Here is a 15,689-nt window from a genome sequence, read left to right as displayed (position 1 = left end):
GAAGTCCACCACATCTAACCCAAACTCCACGTTTAAAGCAGAAGAGCAATTGTTCTTAGGTAGTTTCCGTAGCTATGGTCCATACTCATTTCCTGTTGCATCACTGTATTTACTCATACCGACTACTTTCGAATTTGAAGGATCCAATTGAAACTCCAATGGCGCAATTGGTATGTTTTAAACCTATTTCTTTAACTGGATTGTTGTTCTAACTTCTTGCTCTATGTTGATTTCAGTTTAAGTTGTATAAACAGTTATGTTCTCATGTGATGCACATTACAAGTGCTGCCAATGCTATGTAGTTTCTCACAGTTATATTCTGTCTATGCTGCTGTGTCTTAAAAATATATGAGTTGAACTGTGTCTCTATCTTGATTAGGGAACATAAACTAGAATGATATGGACAATACAGTGACCATAGTACATAGATATATGTTTGTTTCATGTTGTTATCCTGTCCACCTTACTACTGAACCAGTTTACCAAAATGAGTTTCGTATACTACATGCTAAACCTATGATGTGTCTGCTTGTTTCTCTTGTAGTATGCAAACAAAATATTGGAGAAGAGCACTCGACTATGCAATGGTAGAGAAAGTAATGCAGATAAGGTTAAAGATAGTGAGACAACCATGTTGGTCTCCAAGAAAGGTGATAAAAATGATCTTGTAGACAGTGAGAAAACCCCACAGTCCTGCGTTGATGTAGTGTTCGAGTTACTGGCCAGTACTGCTGGCACAAGCTCTTCGAACTCGCTGCCTGAATCATTTTGGCTTCTTCAGTCTCAGCTACAAGCTGAAAGGCATCGGTCAGCTGTGCTGCGGCAAGAAGCTGAAGGACTGAGGAAGTCCCTGCAGAATTCAGATGCGTACTTTCTTGTGCAATAGCAAGCGCTAGACGATTTAAGCACCAAACAAGAGAAAGTTAATAAGCTTGCTAAGCATCTTGCCAGCATTATGGGTACCCAGGATATTGTTTCTAGAACTCTTCTGAAGTGGTTTCAGTTCTGGACTCGTTTTGCTGCGGCGTTTATATGCTGCTTTTTTCCCTATATTTGCACTGGTGGCGAACTTTGATGCCCAGTGGATGTAATATGTGTAATAGCTGTGATAGCCTAGCATAAGTTGCTTGCTTATTTATTTCCTTATTGTCTTGTTTATTTGTTTGCTTGTAGTCAGTGCAGTTCTTTTTCCGCGGTTTGCTAGTGGCTACAATAACCTATTTTTTAAAACTAGGCCACAATAACCATGGGCTGATATTTACTATAGTGACACTGGCCTCCTACGGGCCGTAGAAACAGTGGGCCTTCTACAGGCCATAGAAACAATGGGCCTTCTACGGGCCGTAAAAACAATGGGCCTTCTACGGGCCATATCATCAGTGGGCCTTATACGGGCCGTATGATCGATTGACCAAACATGGGCCAATAACAGGCCGCGTTATGGTCTTAAACGGGCTAGAGTTGGAATCGTCCGTTCATGGGCCGACCATAACGGGCCATCGTTAATAGGCCATATTTGATGACGCTATGAAAACAGCCCAACGTATTAACAGACCACAAACGGGCCGACTCTAACCACGGGCTGAATTTGGCCCACAAGCAAAAAATGACAGTAATGGGCCGTAAGTAAACGAATGCTGGAAATGAGCCCAAGAATAAATGGGCTCTGAGAAGGCCGAAAGATAACATGGGCTAGAAACGGACCAACGGAATAACGGGCCTTTAATGGGTATAAAGTGATATACTATTCATTACGGGCCAATTTCACCACGGGCCGTTAATGGGTGTAAAGTGATACACTGTTCATTACGGGCCAGTTTCACCACGGGCCGTTAATAGGCCAAGAGTTACATAGGGCCTCATATGGGCCGAAAGACATCATGGGCCATACATGGGCCAGAAGTGAAAATGGGCTGGAATCATATTGTATGGCCCAAATGACGCTATTGTGCCTAATTCGGATAGGGCATAACGGGCCTTGGGTTAGAGGGCTGTAAATGGGCTATATGCGAACAGGCCATTAACAAGCTTTACATGGGCCGGCCCGCCACCTTTTGACCAAGTCAAACGGGCCGGCCTTTTCGTAGGAATGGGCCTCTCTTGGATCGTACCACGTGTTGACGTGTCATAGGCACCTTCTGTCCAATGAGTGGATGACATATGTCCCAACGATGAGCCGACACGTGTTTCCTCCAGCCAATCATGATTTGCCACGTGGAAAATCCCCATTGGTCGGGGCTGTTAATGGGTTATCGGATCCAAAACCCGACCCGATAGCTTAACAGCATTCCGTTACGGTGGATGCCACGTGTCGGTCACCCTTGACGAAAGCACTTCTTTGATGCGCGATTTATCGTCATGGAAGTGGACACTTCCGTGATGATAATTTTGGTAATGTCATGGAACAAGTATGACTATCTTGATTCCGTCATAAAATCGTCATGGATGTACATGCATGACAGAAAATGCGACCTACTGTGACAAACACGTATCATCACGGAAGTGTATTTTTTTTGTAGTGTATACATGATCATGCCTAGATAATCTCATAATTATTCGCTTTTCTATCAATTGCTTGACAGTAATTTGTTCACCCGTCGTAATACTTATGCTATCTTGAGAGAAGCCACTAGTGAAACCTATGGCCCCTGGGTCTATCTTTTATCATATAAGCTTTCAATCTACTTTTATTTGCATCTTTACTTTTCCAATCTATATCATAAAATACCAAAAATACATTTATCTTATCTTATTATCTCTATCAGATCTCACTTTCGCAAGTGGCCTTGAAGGGATTGACAACCCCTTTATTGCGTTGGTTGCGAGTTCTTGTTTGTTTGTGTAGGTGCGTGGGACTTTTGAGGAGCCTCCTACTGGATTGATACCTTGGTTCTCAAAAACTGAGGGAAATACTTACGCTACTATTGCTGCATCACCCTTTCCTCTTCAAGGAAAACCAACGCAAGCTCAAGACGTAGCAAGAAGGATTTCGGGCGCCGTTGCCGGGACATACGAAGTACCCATCACAAACTCATCTCCATCACATTACATTATTTTCCATTTGCCTCTCGTTTTCCTCTCCCCCACTTCACCCTTGCCGTTTTATTCGCCCTTCTTCTGTTCGTCTTTTCGTTTACCTTAATGTCTTACTTGGCTCATTTGCTTGTTTGGTTGGAATAATTGTGTATTTATTACTAAACAAAGAAGCTAAGATCTATGAATCCTCATCCGTTTGCTAATATTTTTAAGAGATCGAATTATGATGAACCAATAGCTAGTGAGTTTTGTGCACTAGATTATCTTTATGAAGTTTTGCTTGAAATTCGTGAATCTGAAAATTGTGATGAAGTACTTTATGAAGTGATTCACGATAGATCTTTGAATAAAAAGCATGATTGCAAAGATTTTACTATAAATTCTCTTGATGTCAATTGTGCTAATAATATGCAAAACCCTAAGCTTGGGGATGCTAGTTTTTCTATGTCTACTACTTGTTGCAATGATCATGCTTGGGGTGATTCTTCTTATGATCTTGAAAGTTTATTTAAGCCCCACGATGAATATGAGATTGATAATAATGTTTGCAATAATATTGAAAGTGGGTTTGGAAGAGTGTCAACTTTAGATCCCACATATTTGGAGAATGTTCAATCTTATGAAGTTTTTGATAAAAGTGGGTTTGGAGAGGTCATGACTTTAGTTAATGATAATCCCACTATTTTGGAAGAGTGTCAACTTCACATGCATGTGGATCTTGTTGAGAATATGTTATGTGATAGCTATTTTGTTGAATTTGCCTATGATCCTACATGTAATTATTATGAGAGAGGAAAATATGGTCGTAGAAATTTTTATCTTACTAAATTACCTCTCGTCATGTTCAGATTGTTATCATCTTTTTCTTCTTCCTTGCATATGCTATTTTTTGATTGCCTTGCAAATTTGTTTGCTTATAATGTGCCTATGCATAGGAATTATGTTATACTTAGATGTGTTTGTCACGTGTTTCATGATGCTCTCTTTGCACTTCAATTCTTGTCCTTCATGTGAGCATCATTAAAATTATCAATGCCTAGCTAAAAGGCTTTACAGAAAAGCGCTTTTTGGGAGACAACCCAATATTTTTCCTTGATGTTATTCAATAAATTTATCATCTACCTTCTTTTTAGATGTGTTTTCATGTTTTAATTAGTGTTTGTGCCAAGTAGAACCTATAGGATAACCTACGGTGATAGTTAATTTGATTCTGCTGAAAAACAGAAACTTTGTGCGCACGAAAATAATTTTAGTAATTCACAGAAACGTGATTTTGCGTTGATTCTTTTTTGTGTAGATCAATAGAAAAATTTCCCAGGACTTCCTATTTTTGTAGGAGTTTTAGAGTTACATAAGTATTCGAGATTTACAGATTGCTACAAACTGTTCTGTTTTTGACAGATTCTGCTTTTCGTGTGTTGTTTGCTTATTTTGATGCATCTATGGCTAGTATGTAAGGGTATGAACCATATAGAACTTATAATACAGTAGGTTTAACACCAATATAAATAAAAAATGAGTTAATTACAGTACCTTATGTGGTGGTTTTTCTTTCTTGCATTAACGGAGCTTATGAGATTTCCTGTTGAGTTTTGTGTTGTGAAGTTTTCAAGTTTTGGGTAAAGATTTGATGGATTATGGAATAAGGAGTGGCAAGATCCTAAGCTTGGGGATGCCCATGGCACCCCAAGATATTCAAGAATAGCCAAAAGCCTAAGCTTGGGATGCCCCGGAAGGCATCCCCTCTTTCGTCTTCTTCTAGCGGTAACTTTACTTGGAGCTATATTTTTATTCGTCACATGATATGCGTTTTGCTTGGAGTGTTGAAAGAACATGCGATGCCCCCATGTTTGGTTTTGGTAATTGATGACAATCTCTATGGACTAATGGTTTCCTTGAGTTATATTTGAAGGTTTTGTCCATAGGCTTTTCTTGAAGTCCATGTGTTGGTTTCAAGGAGTTTATGAGTTGACCAAGGTGCTATTAAGGAATTATCCAAAGATTGGTCATATGAGTGTTGAGATTATTGCAAGCATGTCTTGAAGAAGAAGATTATGTGATCATTCATGTTTACCTTCAAGACATCATCCAAATGAAGAGAGTTGGAAAGATTCAAGGTTGATCTAGCCTAAGTACAGAGAGTGATTCAAGTTGATCAACACACAAAGCGCACAAGTTGTACCGAGAGGGACCAAGTGTTCCCATGGTATGGTAAGCATTGTTCATTACGCTTTGTGTACTAACCCATGGTCTAGTGAGAGTTCTTTGTGGAGTTAGGTATGTTTCCATGGTCTTGCGTCAAGAGGAAGATCCCATACAACCCATGGAGGATGATATCAAGTGGTGATCGTCATCAAGTTTGCTGTGTGCAAGTTCAAGTGGAGCAACTCGAAGAGTGACTCACCTATAATGGAGTATGGGGGAGCAATCAAGTTTGAATCTTGCCATCCATTGTGGTGTCAATGGACTTGTGAAGATATGCCGAAGAGTCGCTCACCCATAGTGGACTACGGGGGAGCAATCATCTAGTCTTCATCGAGCCAACGCAATCAAGAAAGGTGGTCCAACTTGAGGGAGTCAAGATCGTCTTCATCTATCTCAAGTGGACCATGTGCAAGGCAAAGGTTTTCCCTTGATAGGTTTTCTATTTTACCGGTCTCGTGGTGGTAGTTGGGAGACCGGGTTATAGGATCATTTGTCGTACTATCAAGGGGGGCTCTCAAGTTGGTAGCTTGATCGTATCGTTAGTAGAGAGCTCAAACCATTGCATCCTTGCATCATGTTTCTTTGTTCTTGTTTGGTTCTCTTTGTGAGTCTTAGAGCTTATGGTCATCTTGATGACATTCTTGAGTTCATCAAAAAGGAGTTCGCATGCGTCTTCTATGATGTTTTCGGTGTTGGAGGTTTTACCGGTCTTATCCAAGGAAGGGTTCTCACCATTTTCTTATGGGCCTTTTCTCATTTGCTTCTTATTGATATTTCTATCAATATTGTGTTAGCCCTTGTTGCTAGCTTTCCAACAAACTTGGTTTCATCGAATTCGGAGCTCGTATGCGAAAGTTGTGGCTGTTTTGATATTGCCTGTTTTACATAGAGAGGTTGTACCGCCCCATAGAGAGGTTGTACCGGTTGACCGGTACAACCGGTGTTTGGAGTGGTTGTACCGCTCCAGAATTGGTCCAGAGGTTGTACCGGCCATGTACCGCTCTACCACCGGACTAGCTTCTGTTGTGGTGCGGTTGTTGGGCGGTTGTGGGCCGGTTGTACCGCTTATTGCCTGTTACCGGTTGTACCAGTGCTCATAGCGGTTGTACCGCTCCTATGTTACTCTGCACATAACGGGCAGATTCGTGGGGACCTATTTAAGGGGGTCTTCTTCCCCAATGGTTCCCTATCTCTTGAGCTCGTTTTTGCCCCCATTGTTGACCTTCTTTGAGCTTGCTAACTCTCAATCCCTCCATGGATTCTTGCTAGTTTTTGAGGGAAAAGAGAGAGGAGATCTAGATCCACATTTCCATCAATCACTTTCTCCTCTATGTGAGGGGAACCCCTTGGATCTAGTTCTTGGAGTTCTTGGTGTTCTCCTTCTTGTTCTTCCTCTCATTTTCCTCCCTAGCATTAGTTGCTTTGGTGGGATTTGGGAGAGAAGGACTTGGGCACTCCGTGTGCCCTTGCCATTGCATTTGGTGCATCGGTTTGAGTTCTCCACGTGATACGTGGAAGTTACAAGTTGAGAAGCTTATTACTCTTGGGTGCTTGGTGCCCTTGAGCTTGTTCATCGTGGGTGCTTGGGCGCCCTAGACGGTTGGTGGTGTTCGGAGCTCAATCATTGTGGTGTAAAGCTCCGGGCAAGAGTCGGGGTCTCCAATTAGGTTGTGGAGATCGCCCCGAGCAATTTGACGGGTACCGGTGACCACCCCCAAGGGTTGCCAAAGTGTACGGGTTCGGTGACCGCCCCCAAGGGTTGCCATTTGTACGGGTTCGGTGACCGCCCTCAAGGGTCCCTTAGTGGAATCACGGCATCTTGCATTGTGCGAGGGCATGAGGAGATTACGGTGGCCCTAGTGGCTTCTTGGGGAGCATTGTGCCTCCACACCGCTCCAAACGGAGATTAGCATCCGCAAGGGTGTGAACTTCGGGATACATCATCGTCTCCACGTGCCTCGGTTATCTCTTACCCGAGCCCTTTACTTATGCACTTTACTTTGTGATAGCCATATTGTTCTTTGTCATATATCTTGCTATCACATAGTTGCTTATATTGCTTAGCATAAGTTGTTGGTGCACATAGGTGAGCCTAGTTGTTTTAGGTTTTGTGCTTGACAAATTAACCGCTAGGTTTATTCCGCATTTGTTCAAGCCTAAACCGTAATTATTTTAAAACGCCTATTCACCCCCCTCTAGGCGACATCCACGATCTTTCAATTTGTATCAGAGCCTCATCTCTCTTTGTTAGGCTTAACCGCCTAGAGAGTAAAGATGTCGACTAGAGGATTAGGATTCTTTGACACTCTTAGTTTTGATGGCACAAATTTTGATGTTTGGGTAATTCGCATGCTTAATCTCTTTAGGGTCATGGACCCAAATATAGAGCGAATTGTAGATATGGGTTTTTCTCCTCCAAAGGATCCCCAAACATTATCTTTAGAGGATGAGAAAAACTCTTATCTCAATGCTCAAGCCTCTAATGTGCTTTTCGATGCTTTGAGCAATGTAGTTATATTTCAACTCATGCCGTTCCGGGATGCTCATGAGTTATGGACAAAGCTTCAAGATAAATATGGTGTGTCCAAGATTTTTGGGGATGGTTGTTCTCCCTCCACCTTCGGTCATATAGTCTTCTCAACTTCTTCTACTTCACCTACATGTGGTTTGCCACAAGGTAATGATATGGTGAGTAGTGTTGGTCATTGCAATGATGATAGTATGCTTATTGTGGATGATCCTTCATCACTATATTATTGCAATGCTCCCTGTTTGGGCTTTAACACTTCGAGCACTCCAAATGTTTCACATGCTTGTGTTGATAGTCCTTGCATATCATGTAGAAATTGCTTGACTAAATATCATGATGATATGCTTGCTATGTCTTGTTGCCATGATAAAAATGCATCTATTTCCTCGAAATGTTGTGCTAACAATGTAGAGGAAACCGAACACTCCATGGAACAAGATGTGGTGTTTAATGGTGCCTCAAGGGATCCTACATCATCAGCTATTGCATTTGGCCTTATGGCTAAGGCGTCAAAGGTATATCCTACTTTGTACCCCAATATGTCTCTTGATGATGATGTTGATGCTAATGATGATGAGGATAATGATGAAGAGAATGATAATTTTGCCTCCTTAAAAATTAAGGGGGAAATGGTTTTTAAAGCTCTTCATAAAAATAAAATTGCTCATTCCAACTTCATGGAAATTATGTCCATTGCTATTGAGAGCAAGAAATATATTGATGAGTTGGAATCTCGTCTTGAGGAGCATGAGGTCACCATTGATAAAATGGAAGGTCATGGGCGTGATTACGCTAATGAAATTGCGGACCTCTCTCAAGCTCTTGAACTTGAACAAACCACCAAGGAATCTCTTGAGGAGACTTTTGCTCTAGAATTGTCTAGAGTGAAGGAATCTACTGATAGAGCTCTTGAGGTGGCCAATGTTTTTGAAACTAAAAATGTTAAGCTTGAAGTTGCTCATGCTAGACTCCTTGAGGATTTTGAGCACCTCGAAAATGGCTCAAGGGTCATCAAGGGTGAGCTCATAAAACTCACCGAGTCTCATGCTCAACTTGAAGCTTCTTATTTAAAAGAGCTTTCCAAGTTGCCTTCTCCTCTTGTTGTTAATGATGATGCTTGTGCTACTAATTCTATTACTTGTGAAGCATCCTTTTTGAAGGAGAATGTTGAGCTACAGGCTCAACTTGAGGTGCTATCTTGCAATTATGGGAAATTGGAAGAAAGTCATGAAAAGCTCTCAAGCTCTCATGATGATCTTCTAGTATCCCATAGTGTGCTAAAGATAGCTCATGAGGCCATGATTGCTAAGGTAACATCTTGTGAGCCTCATGTGGATACTAGCACTACTTCTAGTCAAAATAGTATATTGCCATGTGCTAGTCCTTGTAATTCATCTACTCACAATGTTGGTACATCTTGTGATGAATTGCTTTCCTTGCCTTGTTGCTCTAACTATGAAGCTTATACTTCCTCTAGTACTAGTGTTGAGACTAACCATGTAGAGGAAATCAAAGAGCTCAAGGCCCAAGTCACTTCTTTGAAGAAAGACGTGGAAAAGTGTCATGAAGGGAAGTCCACACTCTACAATATCTTGAGTGTGCAAAAATACCCCAATGACAAAGGTGGACTTGGATTCAACTCCAATAAGAAGAAGAAGTCCAAGATGAACAAAAGGAAGGGCCAAGAACAAGTCAAGAATTCGGCCAAGATTGTTTGCTTCAAGTGCAAAATAGAAGGGCATCATGTTAGATCTTGCCCATTGGAGAAGAAGGCCATTAGTGTCAAGCAACAAGGGAAGAGGGCACAAGTTCAATCTCATGCTCAACCTCAAGTTGAAGAAAGGCCTCTTCCCAAGAAGACTCAAGTTAATGCTTCTCAAATTGAGAAATCAAGTGAGAAGAAAGTGAAGAGCAGATGTTGCTACTTATTTCGTGAGAAAGGTCACGTCGCTTCTTCATGCACTAGTGGTAACTTATCAACCCCAATTATTATTGCTGATATCTATTCTCTTGGTAAGGATAAGGTTGGCAATGTGTTTGCCAAGTTTGTTGGTACTCAAAGTGGTGTCAAGCAAAGAACCATTTGGGTAGCCAAACCTATTGTGACTAACCTCTTAGGACCCAACTTGGTTGGGGACCAACAAGCTCAAACTTGATCAATAGGTGTTGTTGGAGGGCATTGGAGACTTGGCTACATTATGAAGAATTAAGGGGACTTCATCACTCTTATTGTCTCAAGCCAAGTCAATTGAATCATCAAGTTTATATCTTATATTCAATGTGCCTCCTTGCGGTAACTTGTACTTAAAATTGCTTACATTCAAAGTTACTTGCCCCCTTGCATGTTTTGGTTTTGTTCCTTGCATGTGTTTGTATATGTTGTGATTCCAACTTGCTTATCTTGAGCAATCAAGTATGTGTGTGTTGGTTTGCACATCATGTACGCGTGTGTCGTGCGTTGAGCCTTTATGTTTCTTGTTTGTATCCTAGTTGGCTCGTGTGAGAGATTAATGGAACATCCCATTTTGGGGGAGTGATGTGCTTTGTGCACCTCACAATCCTATAAATGTGTGTACATGAGGAATACCATCTAGTATTGATATTACAAGATTATCTAGTCGCCAGGTGGTATATCTCTCATGAGAAATTCAAACTCTAAATAGTCCATTAATTATCTCTTGTTTGTTCCTCTTATTGCCTCTTGTTAAGTTCTTATTGGTATCACATTATGGGGGAGTAATATGCTAAGTGCATATTACAAGCCTAGAAAATGTGTACATTTGAGATATTGTCACCTAGAATTGATATTGTAGATTATCTTGTTCCTAGGTGGCATGTTAGCTCTACAAGTTGCAATTTGCGTGTGTTTGATGTGAAGATGATGTTGGATATCATTGCTATCTACCAACGGGAATTATTTCCAAATACTTCTTATCTTTTGACAATTGGTACTCACTTATGTGTGGTAGAAATTATTGATCATCTTCACGTTGGCGTTTGCTTTTTATTTGCCTTATCTCTTGCCAAGTTTGTGTCAACTCCCATTGTCTTCCCTACCACTTGTGGATCTTGTTTATTTCTTGTTCTTGTCTAGTGTTTTCTAGATATAGTGAAAGTGATGATCCCACCTTGTGCATTTTGTATTCAAATGCAAATACTATGTAATGCACAACTTGTGGGGGAGCTATTCTATTTTCTCTAAAACGCTCTTCTTGTGATCCTTATCAAGTGTGTTTTGCTGGAAGGCAAGCCATTTCTTTTTGGTACTTTGTGCCATCATGAAACTTTGTTGAGAGCTTGGTTTGTTTGGAACCATCCTCTCTTTGGGAGTTTGACATCTTTAGTTCAGTGTGTATCAATGGACATCTCATTCCTTGATGTATCTTTAATGATATCTTCCAAGTGATGATTTCTCCATTTGGTATCCTTTTCACTTGGCATTTCTTTGTCTTTTGGTATCGGTTCTTGAAAGTTTTGAGCATGCATATTTACTTCATGTATTCTATTTGGCATGCTTTCTTTCGTTGACTCAATATATAGGGGAAACTCCACCTAGTCTCAATTTGGATGAGATGTGCATGAAATTCATTTTCATATCTATATGCACATATTTATGTGGAGTTTGTCCTATGTATTGGTGTTTCTAACTGTTGGGGAACGTAGCAGAAATTCAAAATTTTCATACGTGTCACCAAGATCTATCTATGGAGAAACCAGCAACGAGGGGAAGGAGAGTGCATCTACATACCCTTGTAGATCGCTAAGCGGAAGCGTTCAAGAGAACGGGGTTGAAGGAGTCATACTCGTCGTGATCCAAATCACCGGAGATCCTAGTGCCGAACGGACGGCACCTCCGCGTTCAACACACGTACAGCCCGGTGACGTCTCCCACGCCTTGATCCAGCAAGGAGAGAGGGAGAGGTTGAGGAAGACTCCATCCAGCAGCAGCACAACGGCGTGGTGGTCATGGAGGAGCGTGGCAATCCTGCAGGGCTTCGCCAAGCACCGCGGGAGAGGAGGAGTAGGGAGAGAGGTAGGGCTGCACCAAGAGGGAGAGGTTCTCATGTGTCTGGCAGCCCCAAAACCTCAAGTATATATAGGGGGAAGGGGGCTGCACCCCCTTTAGGGTTTCCCACCCCAAGGGGTGCGGCCAGCCCTAGATCCCATCTAGGGGGGCGGCCAAGGGGGGAGGAGTGCCTCCCAAGTCAAGTGGAGGCCTCCCCCTTTAGGGTTTTCCCCTTCCCATGTGCATGGGCCTTGGGGGGGCTGGTGCCCCTGGCCCATTAAGGCTAGGGCGCCCCCTACAGCCCATGCTACTGTATTGGACGTGGTGGAACAATTTCCGGACCTCCGGACCCCTTCGGAATCCTCCGGAACCTTCTGGAAACTTCCCGGTACAATACCGAAAAAACCCAAACTTTTTTTGGAACCCGAACAACAACTTTCCATATATAAATCTTTATCTCCAGACCATTCCGGAACTCCTCGTGACATCCGGGATCTCATCCGGGACTCCGAACAACATTCGGTAACCCCATACAAACTTCCTTTATAACCCTAGCGTCATCGAACCTTAAGTGTGTAGACCCTACGGGTTCGGGAGACATGTAGACATGACTGAGACGTTCTCCGGTCAATAACCAACAACGGGATCTGGATACCCATGTTGGCTCCCACATGTTCCACGATGATCTCATCGGATGAACCACGATGTCAAGGACTCAATCGATCCCGTATACAATTCCCTTTGTCTAGCGGTATTTTACTTGCCCGAGATTCGATCGTCGGTATACCGATACCTTGTTCAATCTCGTTACCGGCAAGTCTCTTTACTCGTTCCGTAACACATCATCCCGTGATCAACCCCTTGGTCACATTGTGCGCATTATGATGATGTCCTACCGAGTGGGCCCAGAGATACCTCTCCGTTTACACGGAGTGACAAATCCCAGTCTCGATCCGTGTCAACCCAACAGACACTTTCGGAGCTACCTGTAGTGCACCTTTATAATCACCCAGTTGCGTTGTGACATTTGGTACACCCAAAGCACTCTTACGGTATCCGGGAGTTACATGATCTCATGGTCTAAGGAAGAGATACTTGACATTGGCAAAGCTCTAGCAAACGAACTACACGATCTTTGTGCTATGCTTAGGATTGGGTCTTGTCCATCACATCATTCTCCTAATGATGTTATCCCGTTATCAACGACATCCAATGTCTATAGCCAGGAAACCATGACTATCTGTTGATCACAACGAGCTAGTCAACTAGAGGCTCACTAGGGACATATTGTGGTCTATGTATTCACACGTGTATTACGATTTCCGGATAATACAGTTATAGCATGAATAAAAGACTATTATCATGAACAAAGAAATATAATAATAACACTTTTATTATTGCCTCTAGGGCATATTTCCAACAGTCTCCCACTTGCACTAGAGTCAATAATCTAGTTCACATCACCATGTGATTAACACTGACAGGTCACATCACCATGTGACCAACATCCAAAGAGTTTACTAGTGTCACTAAACTAGTTCACATCATCATGTGATTAAGACTCAATGAGTTCTGGGGTTTGATCATGTTCTGCTTGTGAGAGAGGTTTTAGTCAACGGATCTGTAACATTCAGATCCGTATGTACTTCGCAAATCTCTAGGTGATATTGTAAATGCTGCTTCCACGCTCCACTTGGAGCTATTCCAAATGGTTGCTTCACTATATGTATCCGGTTTGCTACTCAGAGTCATTCGGATAGGTGTTAAAGCTTGCATCGACGTAACCCTTTACGCCGAACTCTTTATCACCTCCATAATCGAGAAACATGTCCTTATTACTCCAAGGACAATTTTGACCGCTATCTGGTGATCTACTCCTTGATCACCTTTGTACTCTCTTGCCAGATGTGTAGCAAGGCACACAACCAGTGCGGTACTTAGCATAGCATACTGTAGAGCCTACGTCTAAATCATAGGGGACGACCTTCTTCCTTTCTCTCTTTTCTGCCGTGGTCGAGCTTTAAGTCTTAACTTCATACCTTACAACTCAGCCAAGAACTCCTTCTTTGACTGATCCATCTTGAACACCTTCAAGATCATGTCAAGGTATGTGCTCATTTTGAAAGTACCATTAAGCGTTTTGATCCATCCTCATAGATCTTGATGCTCAATGTTCAAGTAGCTTAATCCAAGTTTTCTATTGAAAAACACCTTTCAAATAACCCTATATGCTTTCTAGAAATTCTACATCATTTCTGATCATCAATATGTCAACAACATATACTCATTAGAAATTCTATAGTGCTCCCACTCACTTCTTTGGAAATACAAGTTTCTCATAAACTTTGTATAAATCCAAAATCTTTGATCATCTCATCAAAGCGTACATTCCAACTCCGAGATGCTTACTCCAGTCCATAGAAGGATCGCTGGAGCTAGCATACCTTTTAGCATCCTTAGGATCGACAAAACCTTTTTGATTGTATCACATACAACCTTTCCTTACGAAAACTGGTAAGGAAACTTGTCTTGACATCCATCTGCCAGATTTCATAAATGCAGCTTGTGCTAATATGATTCCGACGGACTTTAAGCATCGCTACGGATGACAAAATCTCATCGTAGTCAACTCCTTGAACTTGTGAAAAACTCTTCGCCACAAGTCGAGCTTCATAGATGGTGACATTACCATCCACGTCCGTCTTCTTCTTAAAGATCCATTTATCTCAATGGCTTGCCGATCATTGGGCAAGTTCACCAAAGTCCATGCTTTGTTATGATACATGGATCCTATCTCGGATTTCATGGCTTCTAACCATATGTCGGAATTTGGGCCCACCATCGCTTCTCCATAGCTCGTAGGTTCATTGTTGTCTAGCAACATGACCTACAAGACAGGGTCATCGTACCACTCCGAAGCAGTACGCGTCCTTGTCGTCCCACGAGGTTCGGTAGTGACTTGATCTGAAGCTTCATGATCATTATCATAATCTTCCACTTCAATTTGTGTTGGTGCCACAGGAACAACTTCCTGTGCCCTGCTACACAATGGTTGAAGTGATGGTTCAATAACCTCATCAAGTCTCCACCATCCTCCCACTCAATTCTTTCGAGAGAAACTTTTCCTCGAGAAAGGACCCGATTCAAGAAACAATCCTTATTGCTTTCGGATCTGAATTAGGAGGTATACCCAACTGTTTTGGGTGTCCTATGAAGGTGCATTTTATCCGCTTTGGGTTCGAGCTTATCAACTTGAAACTTTTTCACATAAGCATCGCATTCACAAACCTTTAAGAAACGACGACTTAGGTTTCTCCAAACCATAATTCAAACGTTGTCGTCTCAACGGAATTACGTGGTACCCTATTAAAGTGAGTGCGGTTGTCTCTAATGCCTAACCCATGAACGATAGTGGTAATTCGATAAGAGACATCATGGTACCCACCATATCCAATAGGGTGAAACTATGATGTTCGGACACACCATCACACTATGGTGTTCCAGGCGGTATTAATTGTAAAACAATTTCTACAATGTCTTAATTGCGTGCCAAAACTCGTAACTCAGATATTCATCTCTATGATCATATCATAGACATTTTATCCTCTTGTCACAATGATCTTCTACTTCACTCTGAAATTACTTGAACCATTCAATAATTCAGACTTGTGTTTCATCAAGAAAATATTCTCACCATCTACTCGAATCATCTGTGAAGTAAGAACATAACGATATTCACTGCATGCCTCAGCACTCATTGGACTGCACACATCAAAATGTGTTACTTCCAATGAGTTGCTATCTTGTTCCGTCTTACTAAAACGAGGCTTTCAGTCATCTTGCCCATGTGGTATGATTTGCATGTCTCAAGTGATTCAAAATCAAGTGAGTTCAAACGGTCCATTTGCATGG

This window comes from Triticum aestivum, chromosome 6B, assembly GCF_018294505.1.
Source record: "Triticum aestivum cultivar Chinese Spring chromosome 6B, IWGSC CS RefSeq v2.1, whole genome shotgun sequence".
NCBI lineage: Eukaryota > Viridiplantae > Streptophyta > Magnoliopsida > Poales > Poaceae > Triticum > Triticum aestivum.
Note: the sequence above shows the minus strand (reverse complement) of the source record.